Source organism: Gossypium hirsutum, chromosome D02, assembly GCF_007990345.1.
Source record: "Gossypium hirsutum isolate 1008001.06 chromosome D02, Gossypium_hirsutum_v2.1, whole genome shotgun sequence".
NCBI classification, from domain to species: domain Eukaryota; kingdom Viridiplantae; phylum Streptophyta; class Magnoliopsida; order Malvales; family Malvaceae; genus Gossypium; species Gossypium hirsutum.
The window spans coordinates 63366278-63371192 of record NC_053438.1 but is presented as its reverse complement, the minus strand read 5'-3'; the positions used below and the strand labels follow the sequence as shown (position 1 = coordinate 63371192).

At 35.2% G+C, this 4915-nt stretch overlaps 1 non-coding gene across 1 annotated transcript; it reads right to left on the bottom strand.

Moving 5' to 3' along the window:
* Positions 1 to 1423: 1423 nt before the first annotated feature.
* On the bottom strand, positions 1424 to 1529 carry LOC121215195 (small nucleolar RNA R71). The gene has a single exon (XR_005910924.1). It is a non-coding gene; the product is annotated as a small nucleolar RNA R71 (small nucleolar RNA).
* Between the last annotated feature and the right edge of the window lie 3386 nt (positions 1530 to 4915).

Here is a 4915-nt window from a genome sequence, read left to right as displayed (position 1 = left end):
CTCTTGATTTTTTTTATTAATGTTCATCTTTTACATCAAGTTTATTATGTTTTCAATATCCCTGAGGAACTAATCCTCTTGTGGGGGATTAGTGAATGAAGGTATGATTAATTGATTGTTGTGTAGGGCTTTCTTAAGTGGATCAATTTTTTGGGAAAGTAAGAATTTAAACCCCAGGTTTGACGACCTTAGGAAGCCATTTAGGTGGGAATTAACCCAAAATTGGTATGGTCTATCCGTGAACACCTTAACCATTAACTAGTCTGGACTGTGAGGTCAAGAGATAAGTAGTTCTTGCTCTAGTGGAAGATTGAGAGATCCTGCTAGGGTAACGACTAGTTGATTGAACAGGAAAATCAAAGCAATAGTTAGTTATGATTATCGAGGCGAGCTAGTCACCCTGCTCAGATCTGATTAAGTTTCCATAGCAAATTTCCCTACGTTTTCCATTTATATTATTTTATTTTTTTAGCTATTAAAAAACTCTTTCTTTATGTTTAGTCGTAATATAATTTATTTAAAGTACTAATTAAAATTACTTTTGTTTAAGTTAGAATTAATTTAGTGCTCTCCTCCTTTGGGTATGATCCTCGGAGTACTTACCTACTTCGTTGTAACTATATTACAACATGACCTATATACTTGTGGATACCACCTATTTAACATATTTTGTGCAGGATTTATACTTCAGACATTCTTACGTCCGAAGGCAATCAAGTTGTTGATGCTATTGCCGGGGAGGCAGCATCAATAGATTGATTTTAATTTGTGTAGTTAATAGAATAATTAGGAAATTCCTAAATTATAGATAAAATTTTATTCTCTTATGTTTGCTAACTTCTTTATTTCTTTCTTTGGGTTTAGTGTACGAATCGTAGTAGGGGAACACGTATAGACCCAACCACAGATGCAGAAAGAATAATTCGTAGGAATCGTCACCTACTATAGGTAATTTACTACCACGAGATAATTCGTTGTTTGATGAAGTTAACAATAATAACTCAGAAGATCTACCACCACCACAGTTACTCGCTAATATACATATGACACAACAAAAGAACCCTAAGGAATTATGCACTATGAAGTTTGGAGATGGTTCGAGGAAGCAAAACAAGGCCAGCCATCACGGCTAATAATTTTGAGATCAAAATAGCAATGATTCAGATGATCCTGAACAATTTGCAGTTTAGAGTCACAATGACGAATGACCCAAATCAGTATTTAAAATGGTTCCTTCAACTTTGTAATACATTTAAATACAACAAGGTCACCGATGGCACTATTTGTTTTCGATTGTTCCCCTTCTCCTTAATAGATAAAGCTTTCTCTTGGATAGATTCACAGGCACTAGCATTTATTACGACATGGGATGAACTTGCAGGAAAATTCTTACAGAAGTTCTTCCATATCAGTAAAACGATCCAACTAAGGAGAGAGATTGCAACATTTAAACAATTGGAAGGAGAAAGTTTTCACGAAGCCTATGAGCATTTTGAAACTTTAATTTAGAGATGCCTACACCATAGGTTGCAAATGTTCTATAACAGGTTGGATGCACACACACGACCAATATTAGATGAATCCACAAAAGGAGCCTTAATGAACAGGACAGATGATAATGCATATGAATTAATAGAGAATATGGCGATGAATTCCTACCAGTGGCCAACTGAACGTTACACATACGGCCAGAAGCCATCTACAGTCAAAGTGATTTAAAAGGATGATATATACCAACAGATGGTGAATAGGTTAAATTGTATAGAATCTTTATCCAATGCATCATTTATATATGGGGGAGAAAAACCTCTATTCCATTACATTAATAATTCTACTGAGGGTGTGAATTACACCGAGAATAGGGGTGGAAATCTTTATTTAAATACTTATAATCTCATATGGAGAGATCACCTAAACCTGAGATGGGGCGAAAACCAGGGAGGAGGTAATAATCTTAACCAAGTTAAAAATGCTAATTATCAACCTCTTTAATTACAGAAGCCTTAGGATAGGGCAAACCAAAATGACCATATTGTATGTGGTCAATGTTTGGATCGAATTGATAGGGAAATGTAGTCAATAAGGACAAACGTGAAACAGGTGCAATCTGAGTGCACCAATTCTGCAAAAACATTTACTAAACTAGAAGGTTAGATAAGACAATTGATGAGTATGATGGGAGATATTAAGAGACAAATTTACACTGACATTCCTACTAATACTAAAGATAATCCTTGAAGGAAGGGAAAGAGCATGTGACAGCAATTATGCGCAGTTCGGACAAAATACTAAGTAGCCTAGATACCCTGACACACGAGGGAACCAAAGAGAATGTTGAAGATCTTCGAGAAGCCCCCAACAAGTTGACGAATAACCAGAACCAAAGGAGATAGCCAAACCGGCAGTTGAGCCGAAAGATAAGTCCATCGAAGAACTTGCAATGACAACAATACCATTCCCTTCACGGTTGGAGGAAAAACAAAGTTGGGATGAAGATGAATTTGTAAGTTTCTTGAACTTATTGAAAATTCTAAATGTTAACTTGCCTCTTATTGATTTAATCAAAAAAGTCCCTAAATATGCTAAATTCTTAAAAGAAACTATGCCTAGGTGTAGGAAAATTAAAACATGAAAGCAAGTTAATATAAACACCTCATGTAGTGTGATCATATCTAGACGGGTTCCCTAAAAACTAAAAGATCCGATAAGTTTTATGTGATTTTGGAGCTAGGAGATATTCATTTTAGTAAAGCTTTATGTGATTTGGAAGCTAGTATAAATCTAATGCCTCTGTCTATATCCAAAAAACTCGAGTTTGGGGACCTCAAGAACACTTAAATCACATTACAATTGGCAAACAAATCTTCCATACATCCAAAAGAAGTATTGGAAGATGTGTTTGTCAAAGTGCATAGCTTCATCATCCAAGTAGATTTTGTAATGCTCAATTTTGAAGAAAATCGTGAGATACCCATCTTGTTAGGCAGACCATTCTTCGCAACGTCAAAATCCACCATTGACCTGGAAAACATGAATTAACCAAGAAGATTAATGGTGAAACTGAAATTTTTAAATGTGGTCACCAACAAGATCAGTGACCGCCTCCGAACATGCTAACGTCCAAAGTGTGAATAATACAATAAAATATAGAAAAACAAGGCGGTTTCCACAAGTATACGGGTCGAGTTGTAATATAGATTTACAATGAAGTAGGTGAGTACTCCGAGGATTGTACCTAAAGGAAGTAAGTGCCAGACTAATTATAAACTAAACACTAAAATATCTAATTAATACTTTTAAATTATTTATAGTATGAAAATATAAAGAAAAATATTTTTAGGATTTTTATAATAATAAAGGCAAAGTAACATAAACGAAATTGACTTCCAGAGATAGAAAATGGAGAATAAATCAAATATTAATTATGGGCTCACTTCGATAATCTCCATCAACTGTTGTTTCGTGTTCCTTGCCAATCAACTAGTCGCTATCCTAGTAGGATCTTACGATCTTCTACTAACATAACGAGTCAGCAAGAACTACTTATCTTCTGACCTCACATTCCAAACTGGCTTGGGGTAAAGGTGTTCATAGATGGATCATACCAATTTTGGGTTAATTCCCACCTTGATGACTTCCCGGGGTTGTCAAGCCTAGGGTTTGTTTCACATTCTTCCTTTCCCAAACAGCTGATCTGTGAAGTAAGCCTACAAAATAGTTAATAGATCATACCTCCACTCCCTAATCCCCCATAGAGGGATTAGTTCCTCAAGGTTTTCATAGAAAATATATAATCGATGTAAAGAGCAACCATGCTAATTAAATCGACAAGATAGATTAAATGAAATAGCCTGATTGTATTGAGATTAATCGTGAATCCACAAAGTTCGAATGCTTCGACAATTCAGATCTCTTAAAATCAACAAGAACAATTAAAATAAATTTGAAACCTACGAATGAAAGAAAATACTAAACTAAATTTTACACAGAGAATCTAAGCTAAAGGAATGGTGTCCATAACAAGTGACAAATGATCCTATTTATAGCCTTCAGGTGGTCGTCGTCCTTAACCCTAGGTTAGTTGATGCTCCCGAGATTTAAGTTTGATTGTGCAGACCAAAACGCTCTTGGTTTATGTTTAATTTTCATCACAGAGTCGATGTCTCGACACATAGGGGCCTGTGTCGCGAAATAGCAATCAATATACTCCTCTTCAGCTATTTGCAGGGGTATGTCATGACACCCTCACCCTCTGTCACGAAATCGAAGGCAGTTTTCAACTTTCTCTATTCTACTCCCTATGTTGCGACATCGAACATCCTGTGTGGTGACATAGCAGCTAGTATCGGTTTAATACTCCTTCTAAAAGTCTCCTGGACACTCACAAAGTGTGTTAGCTCTCCCTTAGGCTTCATTCGGCCGCTAAGGTCAATAAAAGACTCAGTTTGTACATTTTATTGAATATAAATAAAACTAAGAAACCTTAAATTAAACATCACAAAAATTCTTGTATTCAAGCTCCTTAAATGTGAAAACTATTTTAATCTACTGCACCAAATTAGAGCAAATCAAACTCCCCCACACTTAAGTCATTACTTGTCCTCAAGCAACATAAAAAAATTACAAATAAAATGATGACCTTTAAGCGAATATGATACAGGTATTGAAGTCGCAACATATGACTTAGGCATATTATGCTTAATAACAACTTTAACAAGATGAATAATTGACTTACCACTTTTGATCACAAACATCCAAGTTCAGTATATTACAAAATATACAAGCATTAAGGGTCTCACCTATAGGGCTCCATCAATAAATCTTACAAGTACTTTGATTATCCAAGCAGAATACAAATAGTCACTTTATGCATATGTTCAGTATGATGTCCATTCTTGTATAAGGATATTTAAGT